The 18,725-nt window shown below is 41.6% G+C and overlaps 1 long non-coding RNA gene across 1 annotated transcript; it reads right to left on the reverse strand.

Moving 5' to 3' along the window:
• Positions 1-11,362: 11,362 nt before the first annotated feature.
• On the reverse strand, positions 11,363-14,451 carry LOC114069422. The gene is made up of 3 exons (XR_003573773.1): positions 13,950-14,451; positions 13,656-13,797; positions 11,363-12,488 (listed from the first exon to the last, which is right to left on the reverse strand). It is a non-coding gene; the product is annotated as an uncharacterized LOC114069422 (long non-coding RNA).
• Between the last annotated feature and the right edge of the window lie 4,274 nt (positions 14,452-18,725).

An 18,725-nucleotide genomic window follows, 5' to 3' on the forward strand; every position in this document is an offset into this window, starting at 1 on the left:
CAAGTGCCGGGTCCTGCACTTTGGCCACAACAACCCCTGCAGCGCTACAGGCTGGGCACAGAGTGGCTGGAGAGCAGCCAGGCAGAAAGGGACCTGGGGGTGCTGATTGACAGGAGGCTGAACATGAGCCAGCAGTGTGCCCAGGTGGCCAAGAAGGCCAATGGCATCCTGGCCTGCATCAAGAACAGTGTGGCCAGCAGGAGCAGGGCAGTGATCCTTCCCCTGTACTCTGCATTGGTGAGGCCACACCTTGAGTATTGTGTTCAGCTCTGGGCCCCTCAGTTGAGGAAGGATATTGAGGTGCTGGAGCGGGTCCAGAGAAGAGCAATGAGGCTGGTGAAGGGACTTGAGCACAAGTTCTATGGAGAGGCTGAGGGAGCTGGGCTTGTTTAGTCTGGAGAAGAGAAGGCTTAGAGGTGACCTCATCACTCTCTTCAGCTACCTGAAGGGAGGTTATAGCCAGGTGGGGGTTGGTCTCTTCTCCCAGGCAACCAACAATAGGACAAGGGGACATGGGCTCAAGCTCTGCCAGAGGAGGTTTAGGTTAGATGTTAGGAAGAAATTCTTTACAGAGAGGGTGATCAGGCATTGGAACGGCCTACCCAGAGAGGTGGTGGATTCATCATCCCTGGAGGTTTTTAAGCAGAGATTGGATGTGGCCCTTAGTGCCATGATATAGTAATTGGAGTTGGATCAGGGGTTGGACTTGATGATCTTGGAGGTCTTTTCCAACCCAATCTATTCTATGATTCTATGATTCTATGAGATGAAAGCTGCCTTGTTTGGGGGCTGAGGCCTTGATTTGACTCCTCGCTGTGCTGATTTGCACAGTGAATTCTTCTATGGCTGACTCATATTTTTCTAGTCCCTTTTTTGTCCACATGGCACAGATGGCAATGGATTCACCTTTCCATTTACAGCCCATGTCTTAAAACTACAGTTTATCAGACCCACGAGTGCTGTTTCTAAAACTTAATTTTCAGCTCAATCATCTTATTCCCTGTGCCCTTCTTCATGCTGTTTCAGTTTTCCACAAAGCCTGCTTGCTTCTCTTGGTCCAAATTATTTTTATGAAGAGTAATCTGGAGTATAAACCACAGCATGTGCTCATTGAATGCCTCTGCTTACCAGTTCTGCCAGTTCCCTATGTGGGAACCCCTCTTCCTGGATATGTGTTCACATCTACAAAACCAAAAATGAACCTCCCAGCAAATTTCATATGCTCCTGTTTTCTTCCTCCAGAGGACATACTCCAGCTTTAGATTCTGGAAATTTGCTGTGAGAGTTGTTTTTGGCATGCAAACCATCACTGGTATAAGCCCTGCCTTCAACACCACCTTAAAATTCTAGGTAGAAGATCTCTACATATGACCTCTAGATTTCTTCCTTCTCTGTTAGGTTGGAGTAGGAGATGGGCCACCAGTATCACAAAGAGCATCTTGAGCATTTTTAAACATGGTAGCACTTTATTTTTTAAGAACTTTGTTCTCCTTTTACTGCATTATTTCCAGAAAACTACATAAATGTCCTCTGAGGTTTGATTAATAGCCCTTTTAACATTACAGCACTGTTGAGGTGAACATTAATCTGCAGCTCTTTAGTTAGGAGTGTTTTCCTCTGAATATTGTGAAGTTAGCCGTTTCAGTTGGGTCTGATCATAACTTCCTTTCTCTTTCCTAATGTTCCCCGATTGTTTTATTGAGTTCTTCTTGTCTAGTAGTTAGTTTGTGGTGCAAGGGCTTACAGAGCTCTGTCTTGTAGTCTTTTGCAGGTTTGTTTGAAGCTTCCTGGTGCCTTTATTTTGAGGTCTTGGTATGTGTAATTTAGGACATGCTCGGTGTATTTAATAAAAGAAGAAAGGCCTCTTTCCCAATATATTTTTGAAAACATTCTACAAGCTCTTGTTTTTGCAGAGTTTACTGACACAAAGAATTCATGAAAGCTGGTGGCTTCCCAAGAGGTTTGTATAAAAATGTTTTATTTCAGCTCACAGTGTTTTTCTCGATTGAAGCCAAACATTTTATGTTGTGCTTTCTCTTGGAAGAAAGCAGAAAATAATGCTAGGAAATACCACTTAATCACACCACCAAAACACCCCTGGCAGTTCTCTTGAAATGCATAAGAGTTATAAGAAAGAATCAATCAGAGAGTTGCTAACTGGATCTCAGCAGACAGCTGGGATCTTTTATAGGAGATGAGGAGAAAGAGAGATCTCAAACATAGGCCATGCTCGCATCTGGGATTTGGCTCTGTGACCATATCCTTCTGCACCAGGCCTATAGATGTTTGAGGACTCAAGGCTTTGATAAGATAAACATCAAATTTATTGAATTGTCCTAAAAAACTTTGTTCTTCTCTGTGCTGTAGGCTATTTCATATATTTCCTGCCAGGAAATAGCAAGGAAAATCGAGGTCCTGGTGTGCTAGATTTGTGGGCTCCAAATTCACATCAGTGCTGCTCTCCTGAGAATTCCAGTCTCTATTTTGAATTAAGGAATTCAGAAAATTGTACATAACTTTGTTAGAAAGATAAAGTGGGGTTTAGCTGTCCTTAAGGATAGTTAATGCTTTTGCTAAGCAATGATCCATGTCAAAAAGGTCTGTGTTTAATCAGTCTTTACATTCATAGTCAAAGGTTCGACCTGGACATCTTGCGATCTTGTGTTAACACATATTCATTAAATGTTTAAATGCACATTTACAGATTTGGCATGAACAGATTTGAATGGAGCAGAGTGTAGCCAGTCCAGAGGAAATGTGAGAGTCTCCTGTCAGGCTTCTGATGGCTGAGTAACATGTTACACACCTGGGCTTTCCACCAAGCACTGGGGCTTTCCACCAAGCAGCAGTGGCACCCAGCAGGCAAGTGGAATGACTGTGATGTGCAGGAGCATTGCCCTTTTGTACACTTGTAGAGGTGCCCTAAACTTTTCATTTTGAAACTCAGAGGAGACTTGTCAGGTTTAAGGCATCTGTCAAATACAGTCTGGGTTAGCTGAGTGAATGATGGTTGCACAAACTACTCCACTGGTTTCTCCACTCTGTATATGAAACAAGATAATAATAATCTTGTTTCATATCTAATCCAAGCAATAATAATCCAAGCAATAGGACAAGAGACAATGGGCAGAAACTTATGCTCAGGAAGTTCCACCTGAACATGAGGAAGAACTTCTTTTCTGTGAAGGTGACCAACCACTGGAACAGATTGTCCAGAGAGGGTGTGGAGTGTCCCTTACTGGAGAAATTCCAGAACTGTCTGGGCAGAATCCTGTGCAATGTCCTCTAGGATGACCCTGCTTGAGTAGAGAGATTGGACCAGATAACCCCTGGTGGTCCCTTCCAACTTCACCCCTTCTGTGATTCAGTGAAGATACAACAAAATACCCTGAAATAGGTCTCAATCTGTTGAGCACAACTCCACAGAAACCTCAAAATGTTTCCATCAAACAACAAACACTCCTTATTTCACATGAACAAGAGAATTTGCCCTTCTCCTTTCATTTTGTGCCAAAACAGCCTCAGAGGCTTTGGGATAAATTCTTGCACCCTGTAGCGTATTAATAAGGGGCAGTAGTCAAGGGGCACACCCTTGCTTTCTATTTAGAGATATATCACTGCGTGCTACTGAGGCATCACATTTACCCTCCTTGATTATAGTGGGCTTCAGTTAACTGGAAGGAAAAATATCTGTGATTTATCAGTGGAACAGAAAAAGATTGCTTTCTTGGCATCAGTAAATAACCTACTGTTTACTGGTTGATTTCCGAGTTCAACTGCTCTGTGTTATTGTACATGTACTGATAGCTCTGTCAATACGTCAATCCCTATCTCACACACTTATTTTCTCTAAAGAGCTTTAATAATTTTGTTTCAACAAACTTGCTTAGCGTGTTAATCTGTGCTGCACAATACATGTCACAATCCTGAATCTCAAGAGAGACTAAATGGGAAGATATGCCTTTTAAATGCAAACTAAAAACCGAGGTCAGAGAGGGCAAAGAGATGTTAAGCGATCGAGTCTGATTTTCTCTGACAGTACAAAATCACTGCCTGAAAAAAATGCCACTCTGCATACTTACATTTGAATATGGAATATATGCATTTCCTCTTTTTTTATGGAAAATATTCTGTACTACTCTTTATAAAATGAACATTGACAAGAGACTGGTCCACAAAAGAGAATCTGCTGTTATTTATGTTGCTAATGGCTGTCAATGTTAGCAGTAAAACAGAATGAATGCATTCAAAATTAATTATTCAGCAGCACCTGCTGGTGTCCTTAGAAATACTGCAGCACATTTCTGGTAAATGTTTCTTCATTACCCTAAATTTTTTGCTACCCAACCCATCATTCGGGTGATTACAATATAAGGAAAGGAAAAAACATATTTTCTTTTAATAGCCACCAATTCTTTTCCTTTTTTTTTTTTCATTAGGCTTACATCCCTGTCTAATGGAGATCTGCCTCTCCAGGGAGCAACAAACCAACCACGGAGGATCTTGGTCCCATCTGTGCAGTAACAATTAGAAGCATTTTAACTCTGTATGTGGAGGGAAGAAATTACATTATTCATGAAGTGGTCTCTTGCAGCTGTCTGGCGTTACCTCAGCTCATCTCATGGATTTGTCAATCACTCATTTTCAATCAGTAGCAGCTATTCACAGCAGCTCATACACAAGCCAAGGAAGCACCAACAACAACTCAGAGTTTTAAAAATTACTTGTAATCCATAGGTTGGTAGTTTAATTTTCTCACAGTCAAAATTTCCACTGACACCACTGAGGAAGAGTAGAGCTCCTATTCCATTAGGTGTTTTCTGGCATTTTTAGGGAGCCACCAACATGGCCAGCTCGCCACATTCATGAATTCTGCTTTGGATGTTGCATGGCTGTAAAATGAAACATCTCAGCACCTCAACAAAAAGTAAGAAAAGAGCTAAAGGATGTGATGTGGATTATACAGCAATGCAAAGACATATGTGCAGATAAGTACTTCTTCTCTTCAGGTTTCTGTGGGCTGCCAAAATATGGGGTCAGGCTGATGATGTCATCAGCTGATGACAATAATGACATGGATAAGCAGACAGGAGAGCCAGGCTGCCATGGCAACACACCTCTTATTTTGCTCTTTTGGTATTACTCCTTCCTTCTTCTTCTGTGGAGAAAGCAGGGCAGTGGAGGGACTCTATTTCCAGCTCATTCTTGCAACACCAGTTGCCCCTTACGCCAACAGGGGCGCAGAGTACTAGGAATGGAAAGAGAGCTGCTGTTTGTCAAATAAATTATGACTTCTAAGGTGCTCACTCAGCTCCCTCTCCATCTCTAGATTAGTTAATCTCTGAAAAGGGCTACACAACGTTCACATCAATCTGTATGGGAGCAAGCCAAGATTATCCTCAGCAGGAGGACATGTGTAGGATGTTATATATTATGTTGTCTCCCTGTTCTCCAGATATAAAAATGAGTGACTGCTTTGGCTAATGTAACATATTTCTCTATTGCTGGTGGTTGGGAAAAAAAAGAATAAGCCTGTATCATGTGGTATCTTTGGGAAAAGTAATAGGAAGGGTGTTAACTCCAGCTTTCAGCCACTCTCACTAATCTCATGTTGTGAGACAGTTTATCTTTGACCTTGAAAAAAGCTGGAGGTCATAAAACAATTCAATCAGAAGTAATAGGAAAAAAAAAATCTATGCTACAGAGTCCATTTTATGGCCTCAGTGTCTCCTGAAAACAGAAAAATGTTACTTACCTGAGTTGTTTTCCTAAAGAATTCCAGATATCAAGCAGGAAACAACAAAGAGTTAAGGCCCTCTCCAAAATCGTTTAAGCCTCAACCTAGACTGGTTGTCCCACTGAAACTCAGCCAGACAATGGAATTAGACTGATTTCTTCCCATGCAGACATCTAAGCTGTTACAGAGCAGTGTTTCCTGAGAAATGACTGAGTGCAGGGGCCACTAATTATTAGTCTCTCAGACTGCTGCACAGCTCAGCTATCTCTCTCTGTACCTTCGGGTTTCGGGTGATCATTAAGAGTGAATTGTGCTAGCAAGGGCATCCTTATTATGATGAGGCAAAATTTCTTCATAAGGAAATGCCATTCATTCTGCAGAGATGGAAGGCAAACCTCATCCAATGACTAAATGAATGATCTGGAAAAGTTAAAAGGAGGGAAATGACTGTATAGGCAATAGGGTTTCTAAAGAAATAAGGCAAGGAAGAAGAGATACTGATGGTGACTGAAGTATAAATACTGCAATGAAACACTTTCGAGTCTTTTCCTATCCTGTCTTCTCTGTAGCTGTCAGGCCTCTGCAGGATGAGATCTAAGCCCTTAGAGTTGGAGCTAGTTTGGGTAGGAGGTCTGGAGCACTCATTTCTCTCTCTTTGTTGCACAATAAAATAGGTCTGTAAAGGAAAGGTGTGTCAATTTAAAGGAAAAAAAGTATCCTATTAGTCCAATTCTGCTCAAAATGAGCTGTTTCAAGCATTCTGCAGTGTTTCTGATTTTCCCCATCGTCTCTCCAGTGCAATCTCCAAGGCTCCAGGGCAGGCACCAGGACTGAAGCATTAGGGGGAGTTTGGGAAGACTGTGAGGATTTAAGTACTAACCGAATGGATTGACTTTCCCCCCCAGCCACCTCACGCCTCTGCTGTTTTGTCATACAGAGGGCAAACATTTCCCTGAGATTTATCATCCTGCTAATTAAGCAGCAGCTGCAACACTCCGTGTAATTTCATCTGCTAGTGGCATGTGCGGGTTTGGAGAGCTGCAAATTCCCTAATCATCAAGTTTACCAGGGTGTGAATTTGCTCCCTCTGATGCTAAAGGCCATAAATATACACATAAAACACACCCATCGAAGCCAAACACTTTTACCTTGGCATTCTGGGGAACCTTAATTGTGTATGAGATTCACTTTGCTTAAGGCAAATAAGTAATTATTGTATGGGGTTGAAATACCAGCTGCTGCATAAACACAGATCATGTAACTGCTGTTTTATTGATCACAGAGCCATAGAATCTTGGAATGGTTCAGGTTAGAAAGGACCTTAAAGATCATCTCATTTCAACCCCCCTGCAATGGGGAGAAATACCTTCCACTGCACCAGGTTGCTCAATTCATATTGATATGTTTCCAGATTCAGATATTTTAAAGTTTTCCTATATAAAATGTATTCCAAGTAACATGATGACAGGTAATATTTGAACTACAGCTAGTAAGTTGTTCTCCTGCACTTGATATCTAAGGAACACTCCTGATTGAAAAATACCCATTATAATTTTTATTAAGGGTCAAGTATTTTGTTTCCCTATTGTAATTTCCCTTTTATTCATCATTTGCTGTGTTAAGCTTAATTCCTTGCTGTCCTGCTTCTTGGCAATATCCAAATCAGAATGACATTTTTCTAAATCCACTTATGTCTGAGTTGTGCAGAGCAAAGCAATGCAGAGACAACGCTGTCACTTGTGAATGATCATGGTCACACCAGCATGGCAATTTTCCTGAACTAAGTGGCTGAGTCACCTGACTAATTAGCTCAGGCACAGCACCACAGCAAGGTGCCTATTGCTGCTGTCTCTGTACCCAAATACCCAGGGATCAGGCTTGTAAAGTGCCATCACATATCAGTCATCATCCTATAAAGTGCTGAAAAACTGGGGAGGGTTTCATAAAACACTTCCAGAGTCACTTCAAGGCTTGAAAATCTGAACTATACTGGAGGTTTAGGAAATCCTTTTATTTAGCTCATTGGAGGGAGAGCATGAGGACGTTAGCTAGTTGGGGTCTGAAACAAAATTATTTTCTTGGGTTAAAATAGTGTCAGAATTAGAGTCCAGGCAGAGGTAAGAGGGGGACTCACCTTTTCAGGAGTAGACTTGTACAGTGCAAAAATATACTTGAGGCTCTGTATCTTAGCATTCAGATGCAGTAATAATGTATGTTTGGTAAATATACCTCTGGTAGATACTAGACCTTGAACTAGACCTTCTTTTAGCCAATGGGAGAAAAAGAAGTGACTTGTCTAGGCCATTATTTAGTTATCTAAAATAGGTCAGATGAACTGTGCTTTGGCAACACCTCTTCTTTTCCACTGTCTATAAAAAGAGTCTAGCTCAGGTGTAGGTGTCTAGAACTGAGAGAGAGGTTCCTCTCACAAGGTACATTTTAAAACTGTATGGGCCACTGTGAACTGGAACAACTTGCAAAGGGAGGGAGTCGGGTTTTTTATACCATTTGCCCTCTTTAAATCAAGATCAGGTGCTTTTTTTTGAAAGGCATGAGTATTTCTCAACCTGACCTTGGAATAGGAATTACTGGGTAGGATGTCTTGGGTGGTGACCCATAGCTGCAACCATTAGAGTCCTGTCCAGCCAAAAATAAGCAGTGTCCATAAAGGATGTAGAGTAATGAAGAATCCTGACAAGTTCTTGTACTGTAGCACTGTGTTTCTGCTACATCAAAACTTCACCCTGAAAGGGTTTGATGCTGTTGACTTTGTTATTAAGAGGTGGTGTGAATAACCAGGAGCTTTCAGCACGCTGTAGATCGTATGTGGGTATGACACACTCCAAAATTAGCCATCTGGGAGCTGATTAAAAGATGGGGAACCAAAACCAGATCTTTAGTGTCTGGCAGGGATAAACTGAAGTCAGTAGTGATGCAATGCACCAAGAGAAAGAGGCCAAACAAATCTCAGCCACTTGAAGGTAAATTGCTATTTTGAGTATCACAGTTGATTTCCTTGTGGACCACTCACTTAAAAATGGGACTCCTTTTGCTGCTCACTCCTAGCTGGACAATGGTACACACCAAAACAGGTGTTTGCCTCAGGAGGAAAATTCTAGCCCCCAGGAGGAAAATTCTAGCCTGGTCTTGGGGAATTTAAATTCACCTAAATTCCCCTAAAGGCTGTGGCAAATCCATGTTTCTACAAATAGGAGAGCTGTTGGGAAAAAGGCTATTAAAGTAATTTCAAATAACTTAATTATCAATAGCTTTAAGTAATTTCTCTGATGATTATAAAACTACAGAAGGTGTTATGGGTGCCTGGTTTTCCATGTGCAATATTTTAATTAGAAATTGTGCCAATTTGGCAGCATACTGAGTTGAAACTAGTGAGCTTCGCCTGGGTGTCCTCATGCACATGTAAAAGTCAGTGCAATTAGAAGTAAATTGTATTTCAGGATTTTTCTGCTTTAAAAACATAAATTATGCTAGAAAAGCAAGAAAAAAGACCATAAATTTTAAATATTATGTTGTCTTCACTAAGCACTAAGTATTCCTCGCATGCAGTTTAATCAAATAACATGAAAATAAATTCTAAGTCACCAGAGACATGCCAACAAAAATGTCTTAGCTGCTAAATCCTAACCAAATTATGATCTTAGTGCCTTTCTAGAACAGAAATTTAAAGTAAAAATACAGATTATATTTTCCGTTAGGCTTCTTTTGGAGTTTGCAGTCAATTTATATGTAACACCCTGGAATACAGAGGTAAAAACTTACTGCCAGAGTGTTCATTCCACTTTGGAAAAGCTAGTAATGCTTCCTGATCAATAGCAATCCACAGTTTCAACTAAGTGTAAATGTCACAACTGAAATAGGCTGGGGAACCCTGTAAGGAGTTAAAGTCCACAAGTTGCCACTTTCCACGAATGCACTTTTCTTCAAAGGTTCAGGAAAAAAGTTGTGAATGTGCCTGTACAACCACAAGCAAAACGGTGTAGGAAATGAATTGACTGGCAACAGATTTGATCTCATACTGTGCTGTAAAATTATTTCTGAAACAAAGACCACTCGTCAAATAGAAGGTTCTTGTGAGCTCTGCTCTTACAGATCCCAGCCCTGCCCATGCAGCACGTTCAGCTTGTGGTGGCAATTGCTGCGGGGGGTGACAGGGGGAAATGGTCAGGTGTGGCAACTGGAATATTTTGGTAAGGGTAAGGCAAGCCTCAGGTTCCTGTAGCTTGACAGGGCATGTTGTTGTAGTTTTAGGTGCAATTACCTTCATCATTAAAGGGGCAAAGTAGATGCTGCTGTGTAATGTACACGAGGTTCAGTAATTGCTGCAGAATGTTAGATGGCTCCTCAATCTCTCAGACAGAGGTCACTGGGACTAACAATCCAGTCCCAAAATATTTATGAGTGTACTTCAGTGCCTGAATACACCCTTTGTCAGCACGGTTGTGTGTTAGCATTTAACACTTGTGTTACTCTCCTACATGGGCTGAGAGCTTGTGCTGAATTCAGTAGGTAAAATGATTGCTTTTTCCGACTTGGACACTGGTCCTTGTCTGACACAGCTGCCCAGGATGTGTTGGTGAGGATTTGGGATTCCCTCAACCACACTCAGAAGAACTCCTTTGGAATAGTGTATGTAGGGTCAAAGCCAGGCACTGGTGCCAGTGATGTGAAGGTGGGAGCAGAAGGAAAGGGGGCCTAGTAACTAAAGAGAAAACCTGAGCGTCTTTGATCATCCAAAGGATGTTAATCAACAGCACAATTAACAAGTCTTCATAATTATATGAGGATACACTAATCTTCCCCCACACCCAGGATCTCATTTCTTGCAAACCTTAGAGCTTGTATGTTTGAAAGAAGGAAGTTTGGCAAAACTAAAAGAATACGTCACTGTGGTATAGCACAAGAAGCTAGAATTTAAATATTGCCTCCTCTTCCAGACCTGCCAGTGAGGAGTCTTAGCTGCCATTAAAACATAGGAAAATGTAGCCTTTGGTACACTTTCAGAAATGTTGCCTTATTCTGTTGCCACCAAGAGGCTGCAGTGAAGAAGAGCATTCATCAGTATCTTAGAAGCAATGAGTAGATTAGAACTGAGGCTTCAAAGTGTTATCCATACCGTAGGATTTTCCACATGATATTTGTCATGGAAGAGAAACACAAGACTGGTGCTAATGGAATTCTAAGTGTCACAATTATATACTGAGTGCAACAATTATTTATTAAATGAGAAAACAAAGCTGAAATGTCAATGCATTTGCGTGCAGGTGTTACCTGGGAGCAGTTTGCACCTTGGTCATTTCAGACATGCCAAGAGGAAGGCAGAATTAGTGAAAGTGTTTAGCAGATTTTTGTTGTTTAACCCCAATCAGCAGCTAAGTACCACACAGCAACTCACTTACTTCCCCCTCACTGACCTGACAGGATGGGGAGGAGAATCAGGAAAAAAAGGTAAAAAGTCATGGGTTGAGATAAGAACAGTTTAAGAGCTTTAACAAAGGAAAATATGATAATCATTATTATAATAGTAAGGAAAAGGAGAGAAAAAGAAGAAAACCCAAGAAAGACAAGTGATGACACAGCACAACTGCCTCGCTGACTGATGCCCAGACTGTCCACAATTGGCCATCAGCAGCTCATGGCCAAATCCTCAAGTTTATATGCTGGTATAGAATGTCCCTTTTGTCAGTTTGGCTCATTTATCCCAGCTCTTTGCACATCTGCTCACTGGAAGACTATGGGAGACTGAAAATTCCTTGATTTAAGGTAAGCACTACTTAGCAGCAACCAAAACATCAGTGCGTTATCAGTTTGTTCTCATCCTAAATTCAAAACCCAGCACTGTATCACCTACTAGGAAGAAAACTATCTCCATCCCAGCTGAAACTAGGACACAGATCTCTCTTAGTGTTGCTCTGTAATCATAAGACACATGTTGCAGTCCCACAAGATATTTATTGGAGGTCAGTGAGCCACTGTGCCTCAGACTATGAACTCTTGAGTTTGAGTTACTTTGAGGGTTATACTGAGCAACATTATTTTACCTTCTGGTCATCCATCCTCCAGCATTGCTCAGAATCTTGTTTAAATGCCATACAAAATAAATGCCCTCTGCTTAACCCCTTGGTTAAAATGACAAGCAAGAGTATTAATCATATTGATGAAAACTAGGTTTCTATACAAAAATGTTGGTGATAGTTGTCAGAGCAATAAAGGTTTATCTAAACATTTTTCTCAATTGCTTGTCTTCCACCATTGTGTAAACATATTTGATAGTCTCAATTTCACTCAATATGTCCAAGCACACAGTTTTTCTTTTGTGGACATCATAAATATGGACAATCTCCGGGGGAGATTTAAAAGCTAATGGGTCCCATATGTCCAAAGTGCAGCCTGGCTTCTGCCTGCCTGTTAATAGGCACATACATCCCTTCAGCTTCATGTCCAAAGGGAGTGATGACAGCACAGAGAGGGGGGCAGATTGGGACTGAAGATCACAACCCAGCATCACAGATTACCCTTTCCTTCAGAGTCAGAGTAAATGCACAAATGTAACCCAGGGTACCAAACCTTGTGTTGCAAATGCCATGCCTTCATTTAAAATGTTTCAGGTCTGGCATCCTGACTCCATGTCAGGGTGCATGAGAGCACTGGCTAACAAGGAATGCTGGAGCAGCTGGGACAAGAGAAGGCTTCGGGGTGACCTGATTAGAGCCTTCCAGTACTTGAAGGGATCCTACACGAGAGATGGAGAGACACTATTTACAGGAGCATGTAAGGACAAGGGCGAATGGCTCCAAACTTGCAGACAGTAGGTTTAAGATTCGATATTAGAAAAAATATTTACTATGAGGAGGATGAGGCACTGCAATAGGTTGCCCAGAGAAGTTGTGAATGTCCCACCCCTGGCAGTGTTCAAGGCCAGGTTGGATGGAGCTCTGAGAAACCTGGTCTAGTGGAAGGTGTCCTTGCCCATGGCAGGGGGGTTGGGACAGGATTATCTTTAGGGTCACTTTAACCCAAACCATTCTATGATTCTATGAAGTCTGTGGAATTCTTCCCCATCTATCTCCTCTTTCATAGGATGTTTTTCAGAGGCATTTGCCACAACTGTCCACTGGTTTGTGTCAGGCACAGCATTTAGACAATGTACATTCTCCCTGTGGGTCAATTTGAAACTTGAAAGGGGATGTCTAATTTATTGGCAAGAAAGAAAGGAGTTTTGTAATGGTTTTCCAGGTTATAAATCTTAGTGAAAACTTTGTTTCAGTCACTTTTGAAGGAGTCTCAGATTTTATGGCCTCTGTGTCTCAATATTGGAAATTGTTTTGAACCTGTGGCTGCTCTCTTGGATTTGTGAGGAGAACAAGACTTTTGGGGTTTTGCCAGATCTCAGCTACACAGATCGATTGTATTATTTGGTGTTCTATAGGGTTATTTTTTCTGGCTTGTGGACTGCTTTATTAGTGTGATGGATGCAGTGTGAGACTCGTGGATGAGGGAATGTTGAGATAGATGTCAGCTCTCTCTTCTGAAGCATTTCTGTAATTTGGAAGCTGCTGTGATGACTGATGTACATGCCATGCAATGGAACAATGTCCTCCTTTGTTACTGATGAGCAAGACCAGTGGCATCTGTTGGTTTCTAGAGCGGTTGGCATTTAATGGCTATATTTTGTGAAGTTACCAAAAGTTACATTGTGTGGCATCTGACTTGTAGCAAGCTTTATCCAAGGGACATTCTTTACCAGTTTATGAGGGTGAATATATTTTTAACACTCTAGAAGCACAGAGACATCACTGTAATAGAGAGAGGTAAGTACTTTATAAGAGGTAGCTGTGTAATAGGCTGCTCTATTAAAAACCCATGAAGTGAATCGTCAGATGATGTTATCACCGCCTACCTCCCCTGGAGTCAGACTCATGATCAGGGTCCTCTATCCTCATGTTTTCATCCATTTTCAATTACCATCTAAGCACCAAGTTGTCGTGTCTCATTGGATCCTGCACACTGCAGCACTGTCAAAGAGGTGTCCCACTTGTGTTCTGTGTAAGAAGCAAAAATGGCAAAACATAAATTTTCTGCGCAGTTCTTTGGCTGGGTTCACATATTCTGAACATGTCACTGCCTATGACTGGATAATTGGATGGGATGAGTAAGAAAATCATCAAGATACAGAATAAAAAAGTCAATGTACCACATTTATATGCCTCAGCACCAGCCAGATCATTTGGAGGGAGCCAGAATTTGGCCCACCTCCTCCTATTTTAAACAAAATGTGTGAGGTATGTACTTATCTGTACTCTATCCAGATAGAACAATATCAAAACAGATCAGCATAGATTTAGGCCAAAAATCTGGTTCCTTATTGTTCTGGCACAGAAGTGAGTATTCAAACAGTTACAAGATCTTGAATTCACACATTTACATACCTAATAGTCTTACTCGTGAGAAAAGCAAGAAGTAACATAAGCCTGATTTGCCTTTCCTCCAGAGCAGATGCTTCTTCAGATTCATGTACTGAATTATTCATATCACAGTGAGTTGAGTCCTGTCATTCTTTCTGTTAGAAAATTTCCATGGTGGACAACATACTGCACATATAAAACTACATCACTTCATAACTGCGGAATATCTGGTCTGAAGTCTCCTGGGATGTCTGCAATTGCTCTATCTTTATACCAAGACTACAAATGAATTTTTTTCTCTATCAGGTTGAAGTTCAGTGTTGGTTCTGAATTGGTTCAGATTCAGATATTCAGATATTATAACCAATATTCATATTGGTTATAAGCCATCTTTAGATGTGAAGGGATCTGTAAATGTTTTTTTTAGGAGCTATTTTCTCTGAGATCCAATTCTTAAATTAATGGTTCTAAAGCTTTAGATGTGAGGTATTCTCTCTTATAACTTAGGATTCCTCTCTTATGCATTAAATAAGAATTTCTCAGAGACATCCAAAGCACCATATAGGCAGGCAATGTATAAAAAGAGGTTTAAGTAATGTAAAAGGTAATGTATAAAGAGGTGCTTCCATAAATTCAGACACTGAAAACTATATCCTCACACTAACCTGTGTTTAGATTTTTTTAATTGTGTATGCTGTGAAGTATGATTATTGTACGTTTTACTTCTGTAGCCTATGAAATAATTATCAACCATTTATACAGCACCAGAAGTTTGCCACCACAGAGCAAAGCACATTCACTGCACAGATGTTCTCCTGCATTTTGCAATGTACCATTCTGGGTCTGTTGGATAATTCTGAATATGTCAAAACCTAAATGTACAGTCAGCAAGACCTGAAAGACATTTAAACTGCTGAAATGCTGCAGTGTCCATCAGGTATGAAGATTCACCTCTGAATTCAGTGTCATAACAATTTTGCCATTCTTAATGTGCCCTTTCTTAAACTGGTGCTGAAGGAAGAACAGATTTGTCACTGCAATGGGTTTAGATGAGGTAGTATTTACCAGTTTTACAAACTGTTGCTTGTATTTTTATAATAATTAGTATTAATGCCAAGACACAATTAATAAATCACACATTTACAGTCAATTTTTTCAGAGATGTCCTAGGATTAGATGAAAGTAGTGCTTAAATACCAGTGGCAAGTCAATAAAAATCACCAATTAAAGTTTTGCAGAAGAGGATTCTCTTCTCCAACAGCACTGGAAAGCTTTCACTTCGATTTTCCTTCCTTACTTGAGACCCCAGTGTTGGAAGATTGAGTTTACTTGTCCAGAAAATGTTCCTCTGTCCTTTCTTCTTTTTGTCTGCCTGTCTGCCTTTCTGGCTCCCAACTCTGAGCAACACGGCTGAATAATTCCTGAGTGTAAATAAGCCCTATTCTGGACAGGTGAGAAGCTGACTTTTCAAACCCTTGTGGTTAACAAGCTTGAGAAACTCAAACACAACCACCAAAGTTAAAAATGACCAGAAGTGGGGATGGGGAGGCAGGGCCAGCCCTGTACCTGTGCTACGGGGCAACGCGGCTTTTCTCTTTCTCAACACGCCGCCCTCCAGGTTAGTTCACTCTGCTCTTAAATTATTTTGGTGGTTTTGCTTAATGTAGTTTTTTTATTCCAGAACAATATTATTTATTTCATGCTCGGCAGTCCCTGGTGAAGGCAGCAGCGCGTTAATGTGCCTGCATTAGGCACGCGGCTTCCGCAACTTTCCAGTGGGAAACGGCGCTTTTGTAATTCACGGATGTGCTTTCTGAAATAATAACTCAAAATTGCATTCTGTTTTATTTAATCTTTTTTAATTGGCGTCTCAGAGGCTTTGCAGGAATCGGGCTGCAGATTTTCCACTTTCTGTTGGATTATATTTTTTTTCTTGTTTTACTGTTAACAGCTGCGTGCAGAGAGAAGCACATTCTTTGACAACAGTCCCTGCATGAGGATTCTTAATTAAATTGTACTCAGCATGTTGTAAAAATTGCAAGGTTTTGGAGGCATGAGGTGTACAGATAATGTGGCATTTCACATGGCAGCTTTGCATTTTAGCAGGATACTACGGCACTTTCTTTGCCTCTGACATAAAATTGCTAAAGGAAATGACCTAAAAATTGCATATACTTTGTCTTCTGTTAAGTTTTAATTTTACTTATCTTTCTTAAAGGTTGTTAAAGGCCTCTTGCTCTTAATGTTGGGGTATATAAAACATTTATTCATGCATACAAAATAGATTTAGGATAAATTCCGAGCTTGTATGCACAAATACCAATGATGCATGACTCCAGCTGGTTAATTAAAAAAAAAAAAAAAAAAAATTAAGGAAAAGGAATGAAAAGGATTGAAAATAAGTCCCATGTATGAGACATACTTAGATTTTTTACCAGTTCTATTCATGATTCTCCTTTTACCCGTAAGGACCTCTGTTCGTCCTATGTGCATGTGTATATGCCCATGTCACAGAAAATCAAACTTCTGGAAGAGAAAGGAGATTTTAAGACTATCCCTCATCCCAGAATATAATGCCTCCAGGCTTCTCCTATTTCAACTGGCTTCACCATTTGCGTTTTTGTGTGAAAATATTGAATTTCCACAAGCCACCAAATACCTCCTCCTCTTGGCTTGTTCCTGTCCTTGTTGGGTTTATGGCACCAGGTGGGACCCTGTGCATTTTTGGAGCCTGCTGATGCATGGTGAACATGTGCAGGTGCCATTTGGCACATGCAGGAGTCTTGGTGCACCCAAGCACAGCTGGGCAAGCTCTGATTTTGGAATCAGTCTGTGGAGGTGCTGCAGTCATTTGGCCATGGTGCCCTTTTCTCTATTAAGCAAGTGTTCACAGGAACCTTCCTGCAGGACATTCCCTGACCATGGACCACTCTGGGATGCAGAGCATGAGGAGAAACAAGTTTTGCTTTTGCCAGTAAAGTTCAGTTTGGGCTGTTATGAGGCTTTTGCAACACTTTTTCCTCTTTTGGCCAGGCTTTTTCTGTTCTCCATTTCAGAGGACTTCAGTAGATACAAGTGCCTCTCTGCCACACTCCATTTAAACAACAGACAAACCACAGCTTGCTAAGTTCAATGCAACTGCTTTAAGGACTAATGCTAAAAATCCCAAATAAATTAAGGAAATAAAGGAGAAGGCAAAGCAATGGGGTAGAGTGAAAAGTGTCCCTACCCATGGCAGGTGGGTTGAAACTAGGTGATCTTTAAGGTCCCTTCCAACCCAAATTATTCTATGATTCTATGATGTTAGAGGTCAGACAATACCACATTGATTAATTGGTTTGATTCAAATGATTGTTATCTGGATGAAAGCGCAGACTGTAGCCTGCAGGGAATCTCCTCTTCTGTCCCCTTCTGTGAGGAAATGCCTCCATCTTTCCTGCATTAACAGCAAGCAGCTCCTTGGAGCATGGAGCAATGAAATAGGCCACTTGCACCAGGATAACTGGTTCCCTTCTTAGCCAGCAGACATCCCTACCTGCCTGCTGGGCTTACTACAGGCACAGCCTGGACATGAAACACACATGAGTGGGAAGGACTTTCCCAAAAGAGGCGCTTCTTCTTTCTCTCTCTATCAGTAAGGGCTGTGTGCTGAAATGCTGCACACTTTTTTTCTTGTAGAGTCCAGGTTCTCAGTAGCGGACAAGCTGCCAGAAGAGGTCCCTCTTCCACCACTGTCCACTCACCTGCTCCCTTTGCCCAGGTATTGTCCCAATCCCAGCTTCTCACTCCCCGTATAGTCTCTTCACCAGTCCCATGGCAGCTCTTCCTAGGGTGCATGGCAAGGCCACCTCTGAAATCCTTGGGGAAAGAGTCACTCACCTCTCCCTGGGAAGTTTATTTTCAGAATTTAGAACCCTCACCTCTGCATTCCCAGCACAGCCCTGCAGGCAGCCTAGAGGCAGCAATGTGCCGTGTGGAGCAGGAGCAAACTGCTGGCAAGCCTTCAGGTGACTTTACACTAAATAAAATGTCATATCCTGCCTGTTCTGGGGGAGTGTGAGAGGGATACTTAACTGCAGAGGAGAGCAATTTGCAAGGAGTAGGCAAGGGTCTCTTCTTGTGCACTTCCCTCCGTTGTCCCCAGCCTTCCAGTGTGAGCCCCTGTGGGAAAATTGCAACTCACAGCTTTGAAAGCTTTTTCCACACTCTTGTGCCCACACTATCCAGGGGGACTGTGGGAGGGAAAATTAGCAGCGACTCCTTTGGAGGTTTCTGGGACATGCTGTGCTGATGTGGGGGAGTGTTGGCTGTCCTTTCCCTTTCTCTCATTTAAAAGGTGCTGCTGTGAGCCTTGCAGGCAGGTATGTGGGTCTGGCAGCTCCTTCAGGGACTCAGGACTCTGGTGGATAGGGCACAGCAGACCAGCAGTTGGGCATTCAGGTGAGCCTCCCCCCTGCTCTTATGGGGAGGAAGGGTGACTCTCAGGACCACGTGGGCTGCAAAGAGAGTAGCAACATGAATCAACGTAATTATAAGTAATTTTCAGCAAAGCACAGTCTATAACC

This window comes from Empidonax traillii, unplaced genomic scaffold (assembly GCF_003031625.1).
Source record: "Empidonax traillii isolate 1590-97213 ecotype Southwest subspecies unplaced genomic scaffold, ASM303162v1 scaffold25:size3598162, whole genome shotgun sequence".
NCBI classification, from domain to species: domain Eukaryota; kingdom Metazoa; phylum Chordata; class Aves; order Passeriformes; family Tyrannidae; genus Empidonax; species Empidonax traillii.